Genomic DNA, 19,220 nt, shown 5'->3' with positions numbered 1-19,220 from the left:
CAGGTGGATGGCTGTTTGCAAAGTGGGTTGGTGCTTCGGCTCAAAAAGAAATACCCAAAGTGTTTCTCAAAACTACGACTCTGAGATTAAGAGCCTCGTGCTCTACCGACTGAGGTAGCCAGACAGCTCAATTGTGGTACTGACTTGGACCGAAAATTGTACAGCTAGTTTGTGCAAAAATTGGTGATCAAGTAGAGTGCTTTACACGGCGCCTGTGGTCCAAGTGGTTAGCGTGTGGTGCTTATACAGCAGTATGCAGCGAAGCAATGCCGAGGTTGTGAGTTCGAGCCTCACCAGGAACAAGTTTGTTTCTTAAACTTTCTGCCTGTCTATTTCTTGTCCAGAAAAGGAGCTTTTTTCACTCCATTTAGGAGGATGTTTTACAAGTAAATGGTATTTTATTTTGATAACAGCTTAGAGTGCCAGCACAGCAAGGATTCAAACCCATATTCTCCTGTATCACCAGCTAAGGCTGACAGGTTAGCAATGCAGGGTGGCAAGCCTGCTCGAAAGTCCAGGTGGATGGCTGTTTGCAAAGTGGGTTGGTGCTTCGGCTCAAAAAGAAATACCCAAAGTGTTTCTCAAAACTACGACTCTGAGATTAAGAGCCTCGTGCTCTACCGACTGAGGTAGCCAGACAGCTCAATTGTGGTACTGACTTGGACCGAAAATTGTACAGCTAGTTTGTGCAAAAATTGGTGATCAAGTAGAGTGCTTTACACGGCTCCTGTGGTCCAATTGGTTAGCGCGTGGTACTTATACAGCAGTATGCAGCGAAGCAATGCCGAGGTTGTGAGTTCGAGCCTCACCAGGAGCAAGTTTTTTTCTTAAACTTTCTGCCTGTCTATTTCTTGTCCAGAAAAGGAGCTTTTTTCACTCCATTTAGGAGGATGTTTTACAAGTAAATGGTATGTTATTTAGATAACAGGTTAGAGTGCCAGCACAGCAAGGATTCAAACCCATATTCTCCTGTATCACCAGCTAAGGCTGACAGGTTAGCAATGCAGGGTGGCAAGCCTGCTCGATATTCCAGGTGGATGGCTGTTTGCAAAGTGAGTTGGTGCTTCGACACAAAAATAAATACCCAATGTGTTTCTCAAAACTACGACTCTGAGATTAAGAGCCTCGTGCTCTACCGACTGAGGTAGCCAGACAGCTTAATTGTGGTACTGACTTTGGATCGAAAATTGTGCAGCTAGTTTCTGCAAAAAATGGTGATCAAGTAGAGTTCTTTACATGGCTCCTGTGGCGCAATCGGTTAGCGCGTGGTACTTATACAGCAGTATGCAGCGAAGCAATGACGAGGTTGTGAGTTCAAGCCTCACCAGGAGCAAGTTTGTTTCTTAAACTTTCTGCCTGTCTATTTCTTGTCCAGAAAAGGAGCTTTTTTCACTCCATTTAGGAGGATGTTTTACAAGTAAATGGTATGTTATTTAGATAACAGGTTAGAGTGCCAGCACAGCAAGGATTCAAACCCATATTCTCCTGTATCACCAGCTAAGGCTGACAGGTTAGCAATGCAGGGTGGCAAGCCTGCTCGAAAGTCCAGGTGGATGGCTGTTTGCAAAGTGGGTTGGTGCTTCGGCTCAAAAAGAAATACCCAAAGTGTTTCTCAAAACTACGACTCTGAGATTAAGAGCCTCGTGCTCTACCGACTGAGGTAGCCAGACAGCTCAATTGTGGTACTGACTTGGACCGAAAATTGTACAGCTAGTTTGTGCAAAAATTGGTGATCAAGTAGAGTGCTTTACACGGCTCCTGTGGTCCAATTGGTTAGCGCGTGGTACTTATACAGCAGTATGCAGCGAAGCAATGCCGAGGTTGTGAGTTCGAGCCTCACCAGGAGCAAGTTTTTTTCTTAAACTTTCTGCCTGTCTATTTCTTGTCCAGAAAAGGAGCTTTTTTCACTCCATTTAGGAGGATGTTTTACAAGTAAATGGTATGTTATTTAGATAACAGGTTAGAGTGCCAGCACAGCAAGGATTCAAACCCATATTCTCCTGTATCACCAGCTAAGGCTGACAGGTTAGCAATGCAGGGTGGCAAGCCTGCTCGATATTCCAGGTGGATGGCTGTTTGCAAAGTGAGTTGGTGCTTCGACACAAAAATAAATACCCAATGTGTTTCTCAAAACTACGACTCTGAGATTAAGAGCCTCGTGCTCTACCGACTGAGGTAGCCAGACAGCTTAATTGTGGTACTGACTTGGACCGAAAATTGTGCAGCTAGTTTCTGCAAAAAATGGTGATCAAGTAGAGTTCTTTACATGGCTCCTGTGGCGCAATCGGTTAGCGCGTGGTACTTATACAGCAGTATGCAGCGAAGCAATGCCGAGGTTGTGAGTTCGAGCCTCACCAGGAGCAAGTTTCTTTCTTAAACTTTCTGCCTGTCTATTTCTTGTCCAGAAAAGGAGCTTTTTTCACTCCATTTAGGAGGATGTTTTACAAGTAAATGGTATTTTATTTTGATAACAGCTTAGAGTGCCAGCACAGCAAGGATTCAAACCCATATTCTCCTGTATCACCAGCTAAGGCTGACAGGTTAGCAATGCAGGGTGGCAAGCCTGCTCGAAAGTCCAGGTGGATGGCTGTTTGCAAAGTGAGTTGGTGCTTCGGCTCAAAAAGAAATACCCAAAGTGTTTCTCAAAACTACGACTCTGAGATTAAGAGCCTCGTGCTCTACCGACTGAGGTAGCCAGACAGCTCAATTGTGGTACTGACTTGGACCGAAAATTGTGCAGCTAGTTTGTGCAAAAATTGGTGATCAAGTAGAATGCTTTACTTGGCTCCTGTGGCGCAAACGGTACGCGCGTGGTACTTATGCAGCGAAGCAATGCCGAGGTTGTGAGTTCGAGCCTCACCAGGAGCAAGTTTGTTTCTTAAACTTTCTGCCTGTCTATTTCTTGTCCAGAAAAGGAGCTTTTTTCACTCCATTTAGGAGGATGTTTTACAAGTAAATGGTATTTTATTTTGATAACAGCTTAGAGTGCCAGCACAGCAAGGATTCAAACCCATATTCTCCTGTATCACCAGCTAAGGCTGACAGGTTAGCAATGCAGGGTGGCAAGCCTGCTCGAAAGTCCAGGTGGATGGCTGTTTGCAAAGTGAGTTGGTGCTTCGGCTCAAAAAGAAATACCCAAAGTGTTTCTCAAAACTACGACTGAGATTAAGAGCCTCGTGCTCTACCGACTGAGGTAGCCAGACAGCTCAATTGTGGTACTGACTTGGACCGAAAATCGTACAGCTAGTTTGTGCAAAAATTGGTGATCAGGTAGAGTGCTTTGCATGGTTCCGGTGGCGCAATCGGTTAGCGCGTGGTAATTATACAGCAGTATGCAGCGAAGCAATGCCGAGGTTGTGAATTCAAGCCTCACCAGGAGCAAGTTTGTTTCTTAAACTTTCTGCCTGTCTATTTCTTGTCCAGAAAAGGAGCTTTTTTCACTCCATTTAGGAGGATGTTTTACAAGTAAATGGTATGTTATTTAGATAACAGCTTAGAGTGCCAGCACAGCAAGGATTCAAACCCATATTCTCCTGTATCACCAGCTAAGGCTGACAGGTTAGCAATGCAGGGTGGCAAGCCTGCTCGAAAGTCCTGGTGGATGGCTTTTTGCAAAGTGAGTTGGTGCTTCGACACAAAAATAAATACCCAATGTGTTTCTCAAAACTTTGCCTCTGAGATTAAGAGCCTCGTGCTCTACCGACTGAGGTAGCCAGACAGCTCAATTGTGGTACTGACTTGGACCGAAAATTGTGCAGCTAGTTTGTGCAAAAATTGGTGATCAGGTAGAGTGCTTTGCATGGCTCCTGTGGCGCAATCGGTTATTGCGTGGTACATATACAGCAGTATGCAGCGAAGCAATGCCTAGGTTATGAGTTCGAGCCTCACCAGGAGCGAGTTTGTTTCTTAAACTTCCTGCCTGTCTTTTTCTTGTCCAGAAAAGGAGCTTATATCACTCCATTTAGGAGGACGTTTTACATGTAAATGGTATGTTATTTAGATAACAGGTTAAAGTGCCAGCACAGCAAGTATTCAAACCCATATTCTCCTGTATCAACAGCTAAGGCTGATAGGTTAGAAATGCAGGTTGGCAAGCCTGCTCGAAAGTCCAGGTGGATGGCTGTTTGCAAAGTGAGTTGGTGCTTCGACACAAAAATAAATACCCAATGTGTTTCTCAAAACTACGACTCTGAGATTAAGAGCCTCGTGCTCTACCGACTGAGGTGGCCAGACAGCTCAATTGTGGTACTGACTTGGACCGAAAACTGTACAGCTAGTTTGTGCCAAAATTGGTGATCAGGTAGGGTGCTTTGCATGCCTCTTGTGGCGCAATCGGTTAGAGCGTGGTAATTATACAGCAGTATGCAGCAAAGCAATGCCGAGGTTGTCATTTCGAGCCTCACCAGGAGCATGTTTGTTTCTTAAACTTTCTGCCTGTCTATTTCTTGTCCAGAAAAGGAGCTTTTTTCACTCCATTTAGGAGGATGTTTTACAAGTAAATGGTATGTTATTTAGATAACAGGTTAGAGTGCCAGCACAGCAAGGATTCAAACCCATATTCTCCTGTATCACCAGCTAAGGCTGACAGGTTAGCAATGCAGGGTGGCAAGCCTGCTCGAAAGTCCAGGTGGATGGCTGTTTGCAAAGTGAGTTGGTGCTTCGACACAAAAATAAATACCCAATGTGTTTCTCAAAACTACGACTCTGAGATTAAGAGCCTCGTGCTCTACCGACTGAGGTGGCCAGACAGCTCAATTGTGGTACTGACTTGGACCGAAAACTGTACAGCTAGTTTGTGCCAAAATTGGTGATCAGGTAGGGTGCTTTGCATGCCTCTTGTGGCGCAATCGGTTAGAGCGTGGTACTTATACAGCAGTATGCAGCAAAGCAATGCCGAGGTTGTCATTTCGAGCCTCACCAGGAGCATGTTTGTTTCTTAAACTTCTGCCTGTCTATTTCTTGTCCAGAAAAGGAGCTTTTTCACTCCATTTAGGAGGATGTTTTACAAGTAAATGGTATGTTATTTAGATAACAGGTTAGAGTGCCAGCACAGCAAGGATTCAAACCCATATTCTCCTGTATCACCAGCTAAGGCTGACAGGTTAGCAATGCAGGGTGGCAAGCCTGCTCGAAAGTCCAGGTGGATGGCTGTTTGCAAAGTGAGTTGGTGCTTCGGCTCAAAAAGAAATACCCAATGTGTTTCTCAAAACTACGACTCTGAGATTAAGAGCGTCGTGCTCTACCGACTGAGGTAGCCAGACAGCTCAATTGTGGTACTGACTTGGACCGAAAATTGTACAGCTAGTTTGTGCAAAAATTGGTGATCAGGTAGAGTGCTTTGCATGGCTTCTGTGGCGAAATCGGTTAGCGCGTGGTACTTATACAGCAGTATGCAGTGAAGCAATGCCGAGGTTGTGAGTTTGAGCCTCACTAGGAGCAAGTTTTTTTCTTAAACTTTCTGCCTGACTTTTTCTTGTCCAGAAAGGGAGCTTTTATCACTCCATTTAGGAGGACGTTTTACAAGTAAATGGTATGTTATTTAGATAACAGGTTAGAGTGCCTTTTCTCGACAAGAAATAGACAGGCAGAGGGATCAAGAAAAATAATTGCATCTGGTGAGGCTCAACTCACAACCTTGTCATCGATTTGCTGCATACTGCTGTATAAGTACAACACGCTCACCGAATGCACCACAGGATCCATTAGCTACACTCTCACTGATCACCATATTTTGCTCAAACAGAGCTGTACGATATTCAGACCAAGTAAATTTCGGTATCGAATTACCTGGCTAGCTCAGTCGGTAGAGCATGAGACTCTTAATCTCAGGGTCGTGGGTTCGAGCCCCACGTTGGGTGAATCTTTTCTCATCCGAAGCACAAACTCACTTTGCAAACAGCCATCCGCTTGGACTTTCGAGCAGGCTTGCCACCCTGCATTGCTGAAGTTTCAGGCATAGCTGGTGTTACAGAAGACTATGGATTTGAATCCTAGCTATACCTTCACTCTGACCTTTTATCTCAATGACTTACCTATGAAACGTCATCCTAAATGGTTTAAATAAATGCTCCTTTTCTCGACAAGAAATAGACAGGCAGAGGGTTCAAGAAAAATACTTGCATCTGCTGAGGCTCAAACTCACAACCGTGACATCAATTTACTGCATACTGCTGAATAAGTACAACACGCTAACCGAATGCACCACAGGATCCATTAACAACATTCTCACTGATCACCATATTTTGCTCAAACAGAGCTGTACGATATTCAGACCAAGTAATTATTACTGTTAAGGTGCCTGGCTAGCTCATTCGGTAGAGCATGAGACTCTTAATCTCAGGGTCGTGGCTTCGAGCCCCACGTTGGGCGAATCTTTTCTCTTCCGAAGCACGAACTCACTTTGCAAACAGCCATCCGCTTGGACTTTCGAGCAGGCTTGCCACCCTGCATTGCTGACGTGTCAGGCATAGCTGGTGTTACAGAAGACTATGGATTTGAATCCTAGCTATACCTTCACTCTGACTTTTTATCTCAATGACATACCTATTACCAATGAAACGTCCTCCTAAATGGTTTGAAGCAATGCTCCTTTTCTCGACAAGAAATAGACAGGCAGAGGGTTCAAGAAAAATACTTGCATCTGCTGAGGCTCAAACTCACAACCGTGACATCAATTTACTGCATACTGCTGTATAAGTACAACACGCTAACCGAATGCACCCCAGGATCCATTAACAACAGTCTCACTGATCACCATATTTTGCTCAAATAGAGCTGTACGATATTCAGACCAAGTAATCATTACCGTTGAGGTGCCTGGCTAGCTCAGTCGGTAGAGCATGAGACTCTTAATCTCAAGGTCCTGGGTTCGAGCCCCACGTTAGGCGAATCCTCTATTCCGAAGCACGAACTCAATTTGCAAACCGCCATCCGCTTGGACTTTCGAGCAGGCTTGCCACCCTGCATTGCTGACGTGTCAGGCATAGCTGGTGTTACAGAAGACTATGGATTTGAATCCTAGCTATACCTTCACTCTGACCTCTTATCTCAATGACATACCTTTTACCAATGAAACGTCCTCCTAAATGGTTTGAAGCAATGCTCCTTTTCTCGACAAGAAATAGACAGGCAGAGGGTTCAAGAAAAATACTTGCATCTGCTGAGGCTCAAACTCACAACCGTGACATCAATTTACTGCATACTGCTGTATAAGTACAACACGCTAACCGAATGCACCACAGGATCCATTAACAACACTCTCACTGATCACCATATTTTGCTCAAACAGAGCTGTACGATATTCAGACCAAGTAATTATTACTGTTAAGGTGCCTGGCTAGCTCATTCGGTAGAGCATGAGACTCTTAATCTCAGGGTCGTGGGTTCGAGCCCCACGTTGGGCGAATCTGTTCTCTTCCGAAGCACGAACTCACTTTGCAAACAGCCATCCGCTTGGACTTTCGAGCAGGCTTGCCACCCTGCATTGCTGACGTGTCAGGCATAGCTGGTGTTACAGAAGACTATGGATTTGAATCCTAGCTATACCTTCACTCTGACCTTTTATCTCAATGACATACCTTTTACCAATGAAACGTCCTCCTAAATGGTTTGAAGCAATGCTCCTTTTCTCGACAAGAAATAGACAGGCAGAGGGTTCAAGAAAAATACTTGCATCTGCTGAGGCTCAAACTCACAACCGTGACATCAATTTACTGCATACTGCTGTATAAGTACAACACGCTAACCGAATGCACCACAGGATCCATTAACAACACTCTCACTGATCACCATATTTTGCTCAAACAGAGCTGTACGATATTCAGACCAAGTAATTATTACTGTTAAGGTGCCTGGCTAGCTCATTCGGTAGAGCATGAGACTCTTAATCTCAGGGTCGTGGGTTCGAGCCCCACGTTGGGCGAATCTTTTCTCTTCCGAAGCACGAACTCACTTTGCAAACAGCCATCCGCTTGGACTTTCGAGCAGGCTTGCCACCCTGCATTGCTGACGTGTCAGGCATAGCTGGTGTTACAGAAGACTATGGATTTGAATCCTAGCTATACCTTCACTCTGACCTTTTATCTCAATGACATACCTTTTACCAATGAAACGTCCTCCTAAATGGTTTGAAGCAATGCTCCTTTTCTCGACAAGAAATAGACAGGCAGAGGGTTCAAGAAAAATACTTGCATCTGCTGAGGCTCAAACTCACAACCGTGACATCAATTTACTGCATACTGCTGTATAAGTACAACACGCTAACCGAATGCACCACAGGATCCATTAACAACACTCTCACTGATCACCATATTTTGCTCAAACAGAGCTGTACGATATTCAGACCAAGTAATTATTACTGTTAAGGTGCCTGGCTAGCTCATTCGGTAGAGCATGAGACTCTTAATCTCAGGGTCGTGGGTTCGAGCCCCACGTTGGGCGAATCTTTTCTCTTCCGAAGCACGAACTCACTTTGCAAACAGCCATCCGCTTGGACTTTCGAGCAGGCTTGCCACCCTGCATTGCTGACGTGTCAGGCATAGCTGGTGTTACAGAAGACTATGGATTTGAATCCTAGCTATACCTTCACTCTGACCTTTTATCTCAATGACATACCTATTACCAATGAAACGTCCTCCTAAATGGTTTGAAGCAATGCTCCTTTTCTCGACAAGAAATAGACAGGCAGAGGGTTCAAGAAAAATACTTGCATCTGCTGAGGCTCAAACTCACAACCGTGACATCAATTTACTGCATACTGCTGTATAAGTACAACACGCTAACCGAATGCACCACAGGATCCATTAACAACACTCTCACCGATCACCATATTTTGCTCAAACAGAGCTGTACGATATTCAGACCAAGTAATTATTTCTGTTGAGTTGCCTGGCTACCTCAGTCGGTAGAGCATGAGACTCTTAATCTCAGGGTCGTGGGTTCGAGCCCCATGTTGTGTGAAACTTTTCTCTTCCGAAGCACGAACTCACTTTGCAAACAGCCATCCGCTTGGACATTCGAGCAGGCTTGCCACCCTGCATTGCTGACGTGTCAGGCATAGCTGGTGTTACAGAAGACTATGGATTTGAATCCTAGCTATACCTTCACTCTGACTTTTTATCTCAATGACATACCTATTACCAATGAAACGTCCTCCTAAATGGTTTGAAGCAATGCTCCTTTTCTCGACAAGAAATAGACAGGCAGAGGGTTCAAGAAAAATACTTGCATCTGCTGAGGCTCAAACTCACAACCGTGACATCAATTTACTGCATACTGCTGTATAAGTACAACACGCTAACCGAATGCACCCCAGGATCCATTAACAACAGTCTCACTGATCACCATATTTTGCTCAAATAGAGCTGTACGATATTCAGACCAAGTAATCATTACCGTTGAGGTGCCTGGCTAGCTCAGTCGGTAGAGCATGAGACTCTTAATCTCAAGGTCCTTGGTTCGAGCCCCACGTTAGGCGAATCCTCTATTCCGAAGCACGAACTCAATTTGCAAACAGCCATCCGCTTGGACTTTCTAGCAGGCTTGCCACCCTGCATTGCTGACGTGTCAGGCATAGCTGGTGTTACAGAAGACTATGGATTTGAATCCTAGCTCTACCTTCACTCTGACCTTTTATCTCAATGACATACCTTTTACCAATGAAACGTCCTCCTAAATGGTTTGAAGCAATGCTCCTTTTCTCGACAAGAAATAGACAGGCAGAGGGTTCAAGAAAAATACTTGCATCTGCTGAGGCTCAAACTCACAACCGTGACATCAATTTACTGCATACTGCTGTATAAGTACAACACGCTAACCGAATGCACCACAGGATCCATTAACAACACTCTCACTGATCACCATATTTTGCTCAAACAGAGCTGTACGATATTCAGACCAAGTAATTATTACTGTTAAGGTGCCTGGCTAGCTCATTCGGTAGAGCATGAGACTCTTAATCTCAGGGTCGTGGGTTCGAGCCCCACGTTGGGCGAATCTTTTCTCTTCCGAAGCACGAACTCACTTTGCAAACAGCCATCCGCTTGGACTTTCGAGCAGGCTTGCCACCCTGCATTGCTGACGTGTCAGGCATAGCTGGTGTTACAGAAGACTATGGATTTGAATCCTAGCTATACCTTCACTCTGACCTTTTATCTCAATGACATACCTATTACCAATGAAACATCCTCCTAAATGGTTTGAAGCAATGCTCCTTTTCTCGACAAGAAATAGACAGGCAGAGGGTTCAAGAAAAATACTTGCATCTGCTGAGGCTCAAACTCACAACCGTGACATCAATTTACTGCATACTGCTGTATAAGTACAACACGCTAACCGAATGCACCACAGGATCCATTAACAACACTCTCACTGATCACCATATTTTGCTCAAACAGAGCTGTACGATATTCAGACCAAGTAATTATTTCTGTTGAGGTGCCTGGCTAGCTCAGTCGGTAGAGCATGAGACTCTTAATCTCAGGGTCGTGGGTTCGAGCCCCATGTTGTGTGAAACTTTTCTCTTCCGAAGCACGAACTCACTTTGCAAACAGCCATCCGCTTGGACTTTCGAGCAGGCTTGCCACCCTGCATTGCTGACGTGTCAGGCATAGCTGGTGTTACAGAAGACTATGGATTTGAATCCTAGCTATACCTTCACTCTGACCTTTTATCTCAATGACATACCTATTACCAATGAAACGTCCTCCTAAATGGTTTGAAGCAATGCTCCTTTTCTCGACAAGAAATAGACAGGCAGAGGGTTCAAGAAAAATACTTGCATCTGCTGAGGCTCAAACTCACAACCGTGACATCAATTTACTGCATACTGCTGTATAAGTACAACACGCTAACCGAATGCACCACAGGATCCATTAACAACACTCTCACTGATCACCATATTTTGCTCAAACAGAGCTGTACGATATTCAGACCAAGTAATTATTACTGTAAAGGTGCCTGGCTAGCTCATTCGGTAGAGCATGAGACTCTTAATCTCAGGGTCGTGGGTTCGAGCCCCACGTTGGGCGAATCTTTTCTCTTCCGAAGCACGAACTCACTTTGCAAACAGCCATCCGCTTGGACTTTCGAGCAGGCTTGCCACCCTGCATTGCTGACGTGTCAGGCATAGCTGGTGTTACAGAAGACTATGGATTTGAATCCTAGCTATACCTTCACTCTGACCTTTTATCTCAATGACATACCTATTACCAATGAAACGTCCTCCTAAATGGTTTGAAGCAATGCTCCTTTTCTCGACAAGAAATAGACAGGCAGAGGGTTCAAGAAAAATACTTGCATCTGCTGAGGCTCAAACTCACAACCGTGACATCAATTTACTGCATACTGCTGTATAAGTACAACACGCTAACCGAATGCACCACAGGATCCATTAACAACACTCTCACTGATCACCATATTTTGCTCAAACAGAGCTGTACGATATTCAGACCAAGTAATTAGTTCTGTTGAGGTGCCTGGCTAGCTCAGTCGGTAGAGCATGAGACTCTTAATCTCAAGGTCCTGGGTTCGAGCCCCACGTTAGGCGAATCCTCTATTCCGAAGCACAAACTCAATTTGCAAACAGCCATCCGCTTGGACTTTCGAGCAGGTTTGCCACCCTGCATTGCTGACGTGTCAGGCATAGCTGGTGTTACAGAAGACTATGGATTTGAATCCTAGCTATACCTTCACTCTGACCTTTTATCTCAATGACATACCTTTTACCAATGAAACGTCCTCCTAAATGGTTTGAAGCAATGCTCCTTTTCTCGACAAGAAATAGACAGGCAGAGGGTTCAAGAAAAATACTTGCATCTGCTGAGGCTCAAACTCACAACCGTGACATCAATTTACTGCATACTGCTGTATAAGTACAACACGCTAACCGAATGCACCACAGGATCCATTAACAACACTCTCACTGATCACCATATTTTGCTCAAACAGAGCTGTACGATATTCAGACCAAGTAATTGTTTCTTTTGAGGTGCCTGGCTAGCTCATTCGGTAAAGCATGAGACTTTTAATCTCAGGGTCGTGGGTTCGAGCCCCACGTTGGGTAGATTTTTTCTCTTCCGAAGCACGAACTCACTTTGCAAACAGCCATCCGCTTGGACTTTCGAGCAGGTTTGCCACCCTGCATTGCTGACGTGTCAGGCATAGCTGGTTTTACAGAAGACTATGGATTTGAATCCTAGCTATACCTTCACTCTGACCTTTTATCTCAATGACATACCTATTACCAATGAAACGTCCTCCTAAATGGTTTGAAGCAATGCTCCTTTTCTCGACAAGAAATAGACAGGCAGAGGGTTCAAGAAAAATACTTGCATCTGCTGAGGCTCAAACTCACAACCGTGACATCAATTTACTGCATACTGCTGTATAAGTACAACACGCTAACGGAATGCACCACAGGATCCATTAACAACACTTTCACTGATCACCATATTTTGCTCAAACAGAGCTGTACGATATTCAGACCAAGTAATCATTATCGTTGAGGTGCCTGGCTAGCTCAGTCGGTAGAGCATGAGACTCTTAATCTCAAGGTCCTGGGTTCGAGCCCCACGTTAGGCGAATCCTCTATTCCGAAGCACGAACTCAATTTGCAAACAGCCATCCGCTTGGACTTTCGAGCAGGCTTGCCACCCTGCATTGCTGACGTGTCAGGCATAGCTGGTGTTACAGAAGACTATGGATTTGAATCCTGGCTATACCTTCACTCTGACCTTTTATCTCAATGACATACCTTTTACCAATGAAACGTCCTCCTAAATGGTTTGAAGCAATGCTCCTTTTCTCGACAAGAAATAGACAGGCAGAGGGTTCAAGAAAAATACTTGCATCTGCTGAGGCTCAAACTCACAACCGTGACATCAATTTACTGCATACTGCTGTATAAGTACAACACGCTAACCGAATGCACCACAGGATCCATTAACAACACTCTCACTGATCACCATATTTTGCTCAAACAGAGCTGTACGATATTCAGACCAAGTAATTATTACTGTTAAGGTGCCTGGCTAGCTCATTCGGTAGAGCATGAGACTCTTAATCTCAGGGTCGTGGGTTCGAGCCCCACGTTGGGCGAATCTTTTCTCTTCCGAAGCACGAACTCACTTTGCAAACAGCCATCCGCTTGGACTTTCGAGCAGGCTTGCCACCCTGCATTGCTGACGTGTCAGGCATAGCTGGTGTTACAGAAGACTATGGATTTGAATCCTAGCTATACCTTCACTCTGACCTTTTATCTCAATGACATACCTATTACCAATGAAACGTCCTCCTAAATGGTTTGAAGCAATGCTCCTTTTCTCGACAAGAAATAGACAGGCAGAGGGTTCAAGAAAAATACTTGCATCTGCTGAGGCTCAAACTCACAACCGTGACATCAATTTACTGCATACTGCTGTATAAGTACAACACGCTAACCGAATGCACCACAGGATCCATTAACAACACTCTCACTGATCACCATATTTTGCTCAAACAGAGCTGTACGATATTCAGACCAAGTAATTATTTCTTTTGAGGTGCCTGGCTAGCTCAGTCGGTAAAGCATGAGACTTTTAATCTCAGGGTCGTGGGTTCGAGCCCCACGTTGGGCGAATCTTTTCTCTTCCGAAGCACGAACTCACTTTGCAAACAGCCATCCGCTTGGACTTTCGAGCAGGTTTGCCACCCTGCATTGCTGACGTGTCAGGCATAGCTGGTTTTACAGAAGACTATGGATTTGAATCCTAGCTATACCTTCACTCTGACCTTTTATCTCAATGACATACCTATTACCAATGAAACGTCCTCCTAAATGGTTTGAAGCAATGCTCCTTTTCTCGACAAGAAATAGACAGGCAGAGGGTTCAAGAAAAATACTTGCATCTGCTGAGGCTCAAACTCACAACCGTGACATCAATTTACTGCATACTGCTGTATAAGTACAACACGCTAACGGAATGCACCACAGGATCCATTAACAACACTTTCACTGATCACCATATTTTGCTCAAACAGAGCTGTACGATATTCAGACCAAGTAATCATTATCGTTGAGGTGCCTGGCTAGCTCAGTCGGTAGAGCATGAGACTCTTAATCTCAAGGTCCTGGGTTCGAGCCCCACGTTAGGCGAATCCTCTATTCCGAAGCACGAACTCAATTTGCAAACAGCCATCCGCTTGGACTTTCGAGCAGGCTTGCCACCCTGCATTGCTGACGTGTCAGGCATAGCTGGTGTTACAGAAGACTATGGATTTGAATCCTAGCTATACCTTCACTCTGACCTTTTATCTCAATGACATACCTTTTACCAATGAAACGTCCTCCTAAATGGTTTGAAGCAATGCTCCTTTTCTCGACAAGAAATAGACAGGCAGAGGGTTCAAGAAAAATACTTGCATCTGCTGAGGCTCAAACTCACAACCGTGACATCAATTTACTGCATACTGCTGTATAAGTACAACACGCTAACCGAATGCACCACAGGATCCATTAACAACACTCTCACTGATCACCATATTTTGCTCAAACAGAGCTGTACGATATTCAGACCAAGTAATTATTACTGTTAACCTGTTGGGGATGGGGGCGCTGTTTAGACTATTTATGCTAATGTGGCTAATTTTTTAAACGGCTTCCCACAAAATCCTTGATCGTACAATATGCATATTATTATTATTATTGGATAGAAAACAGTCTATAGTTTCTATAGGAGTTGAAATTTTGTCTCTAAGTGGAACAGAGCCCATTCTACAGCAATTTCCCTGACATGGAGTCAGATTTGAGAAACGTTGGCCACTTTTCTGAAGTCATTTAAACGGGCACTGTCGTTGCTATGACTATACGGACACTTCTTACGTCTTCCCCTGGATGCCTTTACGTGATGACGATTCCAACGGGCTCGATTGCTCGTTCACAGGCCCTACAAATGAAAAAAACCTTTAGCTAGCAAGTCTTTTCTTGCTGCGTAACGCGCGTGGAAGACACCGACCCTCTCCTGTTCCAAGCGTTAGTTTAGCCTGTTATATTTCTCCGGTCATCTTTTCACTCGTTATAGGAGTTACAAACATCACAAAGTAGTTAATTTAAAGCGTTTTATAGCAATTTATATCCGTTTAGTGCGATTTTGGGACATTTATTTTTGCAACGATGTGAAAAGTTGGTCACGCTTTTCAGTTCATCCCGAACGTAGTTGACATTTCCACATGGCAAGAGGACAGCTTTCCACCAAAAGACGATTTCTCCCAAGAAAGGATCCTTTGCCCAAGATACTGATGGAAGAACAGCTCAAGGTAGGACATTTTTATTATGATAAATCGTGTTTCTGTCGAAACATTTTAGTGGCTTAGGACGCCATGTTTTTTGACGTAGCTTCGCTTGGCGCAAACTGTATTGAAAAGTAAGGATAAATTAAAAAATGTAATAACGCAATTGTATTAAGAATTAAATTGTCTATCAATCCCTGTCCACCCTATATTTTTTAGTCACGTTTATGAGTATTTATGTATAAGAGTAGATCACTGTCTAAGTGGCGCAAGGACGTTTTCTTTACCAGCTTGTCTACATTTCACATTGTCTAACCATGATTTTGGTGGCTAAATATAAACATTTTCGATCAAACTGTATATGCATGTTGTAATGTGATGTTACAGGAGTGTCATCGGAAGAATTCTGAGAAGGTTAGTGAAAAAATTAATATCTTTTGGCGATGTTGACTTTTATCGCTCACTTTGGCTAGAATCAATGCTGGGCTGCTAATTGCTATGTGCTAAGCTAATATAACGATTTATTGTGTTTTCGCTGTAAGACACTTAGAAAATCTGAAATATTGTCTGTATTCACAGGATCTGTGTCTTTCGATTCGTGTATGCTGTGTATTTTTACGAAATGTTTGATGATTAGTAGTTAGGTAAACACGTTGCTCATTGTAATTATTCTAGTCCATTTGTGATGGTGGGTGCAATTGTAAACTATGCCATCTACCTGAAATATGCACTTTTTTCTAACAAAACCTATCCCATACCATAAATATGTTATCAGACTGTCATCTAATGAGTTTTTTTGTTGGTTAGAGGCTATAAATATCTTAGTTTAGCCGAATTGGTGATGGCTACTGGTGTTGGTGGACAAATAAAAGATGGTGGAATATGCTAATGTGTTTTTAGGTAATAGATGTACATCTTTACATATTGTGTCTTCCCTGTAAAACATTTTAAAAATCGGAAATGTTGACTGGATTCATAAGATCTGTGTCTTTCATTAGCTGTATTGGACTTTAATGTGTGAAAGTTAAATATTTTAAAAAAATATTTTTTTTGAATTTCGCGGCACTGGTTTTTCAGTGGGGGGGGGGGGGGAGTGCCGCTAGCGGCACGCTGATCCTAGACAGGTTAAGGTGCCTGGCTAGCTCATTCGGTAGAGCATGAGACTCTTAATCTCAAGGTCCTGGGTTCGAGCCCCACGTTAGGCGAATCCTCTATTCCGAAGCACAAACTCAATTTGCAAACAGCCATCCGCTTGGACTTTCGAGCAGGCTTGCATTGCTGACGTGTCAGGCATAGCTGGTGTTACAGAAGACTATGGATTTGAATCCTAGCTATACCTTCACTCTGACCTTTTATCTCAATGACATACCTTTTACCAATGAAACGTCCTCCTAAATGGTTTGAAGCAATGCTCCTTTTCTCGACAAGAAATAGACAGGCAGAGGGTTCAAGAAAAATACTTGCATCTGCTGAGGCTCAAACTCACAACCGTGACATCAATTTACTGCATACTGCTGTATAAGTACAACACGCTAACCGAATGCACCACAGGATCCATTAACAACACTCTCACTGATCACCATATTTTGCTCAAACAGAGCTGTACGATATTCAGACCAAGTAATTATTACTGTTAAGGTGCCTGGCTAGCTCAGTCGGTAGAGCATGAGACTCTTAATCTCAGGGTCGTGGGTTCGAGCCCCACGTTGGGCGAATCTTTTCTCTTCCGAAGCACGAACTCACTTTGCAAACAGCCATCCGCTTGGACTTTCGAGCAGGCTTGCCACCCTGCATTGCTGACGTGTCAGGCATAGCTGGTGTTACAGAAGACTATGGATTTGAATCCTAGCTATACCTTCACTCTGACCTTTTATCTCAATGACATACCTATTACCAATGAAACGTCCTCCTAAATGGTTTGAAGCAATGCTCCTTTTCTCGACAAGAAATAGACAGGCAGAGGGTTCAAGAAAAATACTTGCATCTGCTGAGGCTCAAACTCACAACCGTGACATCAATTTACTGCATACTGCTGTATAAGTACAACACGCTAACCGAATGCACCCCAGGATCCATTAACAACACTCTCACTGATCACCATATTTTCTCAAATAGAGCTGTACGATATTCAGACCAAGTAATCATTACCGTTGAGGTGCCTGGCTAGCTCAGTCGGTAGAGCATGAGACTCTTAATCTCAAGGTCCTGGGTTCGAGCCCCACGTTAGGCGAATCCTCTATTCCGAAGCACAAACTCAATTTGCAAACAGCCATCCGCTTGGACTTTCGAGCAGGCTTGCCACCCTGCATTGCTGACGTGTCAGGCATAGCTGGTGTTACAGAAGACTATGGATTTGAATCCTAGCTATACCTTCACTCTGACCTTTTATCTCAATGACATACCTTTTACCAATGAAACGTCCTCCTAAATGGTTTGAAGCAATGCTCCTTTTCTCGACAAGAAATAGACAGGCAGAGGGTTCAAGAAAAATACTTGCATCTGCTGAGGCTCAAACTCACAACCGTGACATCAATTTACTGCATACTGCTGTATAAGTACAACACGCTAACCGAATGCACCACAGGATCCATTAACAACATTCTCACTGATCCCCATATTTTGCTCAAACAGAGCTATACGATATTCAGACCAAGTAATTATTACTGTAAAGGTGCCTGGCTAGCTCATTCGGTAGAGCATGAGACTCTTAATCTCAGGGTCGTGGGTTCGAGCCCCACGTTGGGCGAATCTTTTCTCTTCCGAAGCACGAACTCACTTTGCAAACAGCCATCCGCTTGGACTTTCGAGCAGGCTTGCCACCCTGCATTGCTGACGTGTCAGGCATAGCTGGTGTTACAGAAGACTATGGATTTGAATCCTAGCTATACCTTCACTCTGACCTTTTATCTCAATGGCATACCTATTACCAATGAAACGTCCTCCTAAATGGTTTGAAGCAATGCTCCTTTTCTCGACAAGAAATAGACAGGCAGAGGGTTCAAGAAAAATACTTGCATCTGCTGAGGCTCAAACTCACAACCGTGACATCAATTTACTGCATACTGCTGTATAAGTACAACACGCTAACCGAATGCACCACAGGATCCATTAACAACACTCTCACTGATCACCATATTTTGCTCAAACAGAGCTGTACGATATTCAGACCAAGTAATTATTGCTGTTGAGGTGCCTGGCTAGCTCAGTCGCTAGAGCATGAGACTCTTAATCTCAGGGTCGTGGGTTCGAGCCCCATGTTGTGTGAAACTTTTCTCTTCCGAAGCACGAACTCACTTTGCAAACAGCCATCCGCTTGGACATTCGAGCAGGCTTGCCACCCTGCATTGCTGACGTGTCAGGCATAGCTGGTGTTACAGAAGACTATGGATTTGAATCCTAGCTATACCTTCACTCTGACCTTTTATCTCAATGACATACCTATTACCAATGAAACGTCCTCCTAAATGGTTTGAAGCAATGCTCCTTTTCTCGACAAGAAATAGACAGGCAGAGGGTTCAAGAAAAATACTTGCATCTGCTGAGGCTCAAACTCACAACCGTGACATCAATTTACTGCATACTGCTGTATAAGTACAACACGCTAACCGAATGCACCCCAGGATCCATTAACAACAGTCTCACTGATCACCATATTTTGCTCAAATAGAGCTGTACGATATTCAGACCAAGTAATCATTACCGTTGAGGTGCCTGGCTAGCTCAGTCGGTAGAGCATGAGACTCTTAATCTCAAGGTCCTGGGTTCGAGCCCCACGTTAGGCGAATCCTCTATTCAGAAGCACGAACTCAATTTGCAAACAGCCATCCGCTTGGACTTTCGAGCAGGCTTGCCACCCTGCATAGCTGGTGTTACAGAAGACTATGGATTTGAATCCTAGCTATACTTTCACTCTGACCTTTTATCTCAATGACATACCTTTTACCAATGAAACGTCC

The 19,220-nt window shown here is 44.0% G+C and overlaps 13 non-coding genes across 13 annotated transcripts; all 13 read left to right on the top strand.

The window, feature by feature from the left end:
- The first annotated feature begins 723 nt into the window (after positions 1 to 723).
- Positions 724 to 817, top strand: trnai-uau (transfer RNA isoleucine (anticodon UAU)). Its single transcript has 2 exons — positions 724 to 761; positions 782 to 817. It is a non-coding gene; the product is annotated as a tRNA-Ile (tRNA).
- A 422-nt stretch (positions 818 to 1,239) lies between these two features.
- Positions 1,240 to 1,333, top strand: trnai-uau (transfer RNA isoleucine (anticodon UAU)). Its single transcript has 2 exons — positions 1,240 to 1,277; positions 1,298 to 1,333. It is a non-coding gene; the product is annotated as a tRNA-Ile (tRNA).
- A 421-nt stretch (positions 1,334 to 1,754) lies between these two features.
- On the top strand, positions 1,755 to 1,848 carry trnai-uau (transfer RNA isoleucine (anticodon UAU)). The gene is made up of 2 exons: positions 1,755 to 1,792; positions 1,813 to 1,848. It is a non-coding gene; the product is annotated as a tRNA-Ile (tRNA).
- Positions 1,849 to 2,269: 421 nt separating this feature from the next.
- trnai-uau (transfer RNA isoleucine (anticodon UAU)) lies at positions 2,270 to 2,363 on the top strand. Its single transcript has 2 exons — positions 2,270 to 2,307; positions 2,328 to 2,363. It is a non-coding gene; the product is annotated as a tRNA-Ile (tRNA).
- A 421-nt stretch (positions 2,364 to 2,784) lies between these two features.
- Positions 2,785 to 2,868, top strand: trnai-uau (transfer RNA isoleucine (anticodon UAU)). The gene is given in 2 exon segments: positions 2,785 to 2,822; positions 2,833 to 2,868. It is a non-coding gene; the product is annotated as a tRNA-Ile (tRNA).
- A 3,946-nt stretch (positions 2,869 to 6,814) lies between these two features.
- trnak-cuu (transfer RNA lysine (anticodon CUU)) lies at positions 6,815 to 6,887 on the top strand. Its single transcript has one exon. It is a non-coding gene; the product is annotated as a tRNA-Lys (tRNA).
- A 4,585-nt stretch (positions 6,888 to 11,472) lies between these two features.
- On the top strand, positions 11,473 to 11,545 carry trnak-cuu (transfer RNA lysine (anticodon CUU)). The gene has a single exon. It is a non-coding gene; the product is annotated as a tRNA-Lys (tRNA).
- Positions 11,546 to 12,506: 961 nt separating this feature from the next.
- On the top strand, positions 12,507 to 12,579 carry trnak-cuu (transfer RNA lysine (anticodon CUU)). The gene has a single exon. It is a non-coding gene; the product is annotated as a tRNA-Lys (tRNA).
- A 961-nt stretch (positions 12,580 to 13,540) lies between these two features.
- trnak-uuu (transfer RNA lysine (anticodon UUU)) lies at positions 13,541 to 13,613 on the top strand. The gene has a single exon. It is a non-coding gene; the product is annotated as a tRNA-Lys (tRNA).
- Positions 13,614 to 14,058: 445 nt separating this feature from the next.
- trnak-cuu (transfer RNA lysine (anticodon CUU)) lies at positions 14,059 to 14,131 on the top strand. The gene has a single exon. It is a non-coding gene; the product is annotated as a tRNA-Lys (tRNA).
- Positions 14,132 to 16,904: 2,773 nt separating this feature from the next.
- trnak-cuu (transfer RNA lysine (anticodon CUU)) lies at positions 16,905 to 16,977 on the top strand. Its single transcript has one exon. It is a non-coding gene; the product is annotated as a tRNA-Lys (tRNA).
- Positions 16,978 to 17,421: 444 nt separating this feature from the next.
- On the top strand, positions 17,422 to 17,494 carry trnak-cuu (transfer RNA lysine (anticodon CUU)). The gene has a single exon. It is a non-coding gene; the product is annotated as a tRNA-Lys (tRNA).
- A 1,479-nt stretch (positions 17,495 to 18,973) lies between these two features.
- Positions 18,974 to 19,046, top strand: trnak-cuu (transfer RNA lysine (anticodon CUU)). Its single transcript has one exon. It is a non-coding gene; the product is annotated as a tRNA-Lys (tRNA).
- The last annotated feature ends 174 nt before the right edge of the window (positions 19,047 to 19,220 follow it).

The sequence above is a fragment of the Salvelinus fontinalis genome, chromosome 3 (genome assembly GCF_029448725.1).
Source record: "Salvelinus fontinalis isolate EN_2023a chromosome 3, ASM2944872v1, whole genome shotgun sequence".
Classification (NCBI taxonomy): domain Eukaryota; kingdom Metazoa; phylum Chordata; class Actinopteri; order Salmoniformes; family Salmonidae; genus Salvelinus; species Salvelinus fontinalis.
The sequence above is the reverse complement of the archived record's forward strand: the minus strand, read 5'-3'. Positions and strand labels throughout refer to the sequence as shown.